The sequence below is a fragment of the Octopus bimaculoides genome, chromosome 5, assembly GCF_001194135.2.
Source record: "Octopus bimaculoides isolate UCB-OBI-ISO-001 chromosome 5, ASM119413v2, whole genome shotgun sequence".
NCBI classification, from domain to species: Eukaryota; Metazoa; Mollusca; class Cephalopoda; order Octopoda; family Octopodidae; genus Octopus; species Octopus bimaculoides.
Genome location: NC_068985.1, coordinates 4698854 through 4700318, shown reverse-complemented (window position 1 = coordinate 4700318; position 1465 = coordinate 4698854).

Here is a 1465-nt window from a genome sequence, read left to right as displayed (position 1 = left end):
AAAGTAAGTGAATATATAACATTCTGCTTAAGTTTGATTTTGACTTTGAATTATGAGGAGATTGTGTTGTATAAATATGATAACGATATAAGGAAATATAAATGTAGGAAACAGTAAGAGAAGCCATGACATTGTTGATATGAGACAACATGGAATCTATATGTTCAGTATTTCAACTTCAGTAAGTCCTGGTTATGCAACTTTTAATACACTATTTTTGTTTGTATGTACTTAACTGCAAGACAAAAGGCTCAAGCCTATTCCATACACCCACAGAACAGAATAAGGGGGGAATTTTTAGTTCAAGATCATTTCTTTCCCCAGTTCACATTGAAATGAATTGAACAATAAAGGTTTTAAACTCTGATTAAAATAAAAATTTGATACAAATAGCAAATAAAGTATAAGAAATTATATCTTTAAAATCATCTGCGCTACAAAGTCATGTAAAGATATTTACCATTATATATAATAATCCTGTTTAGATCTTTAAGATCTGTGAGTTAACATGATTGTTATCTCAACCTGGTCTGTCTTCATTTTCAATTATAGAAAGTAAAGACCTTTGACACCGCCACCACCACCATCATCATGTATGACCATCATCATTTAATGATGGATAGTTTGATAGAAACTGGCAAGCTGGAGGGCTCTTAGTTGAGAGAAGGGGAGGAATCGAGGGATGTGGCTGTGAGCCTGGCAAGAGGTTAGTATATGACAGAAAAGCAGAGATAGTTGTCTTATTATAGAGGGGGTACTTGACTACCTCAGTCAGCCAGGCAAGGAGAAGCAAGGTAGCACAATGTTAAGGGACAATAAAGATATTAACTTAGAACAACTAATGATCTCCATTTTAATATTCTTCCAAGCATACATAGCTATTAAACTATGTTTGCTAAGAGGACTATTAAAAAGTTACTAAGTATTTGTTTGGTGGCAATTGACAGGATCATTAGAGTGTCAGATTGAAAGTGTTGTGCTTCTCTTTCCAGCACACTTTGCTATGAGCTCAAATCCCACGGAAGTCAATATTGCCTTCTATCCTCCTGAGTCTGATAAATAAAATTACCAATCAAATCCAGGGATCAATTCTTAACTCTCTAAATTTCTTTGCTTTAGTGCCATTATACTGTGTAAAATATCTTAGGACACATTCACAGTGTCTCTGTCTCTATAATTGGGGAAGGGTTAAATCAAAGGGCTTGCAACCTCTTCTTAAAATGCCTGAGATGCTACCAAAACTGACCAAGGACTGGCCAGTGTGCAGTATAGAATGGAGATAAGGAAGAATCGCTTGTTATTCAATGACAAAAGTCTTTCTCTAGAGTAATTTATAGAAGCTTAATTTGAATGAACGAAGATGAGTTTCAAGCTTAATTAATGAAAATTTGAAGCATTTATAATACTTTGTGATATCATTTATTCATTTGTTCCTTTTGGAAAACCAAGATGCTTTACCTATTAG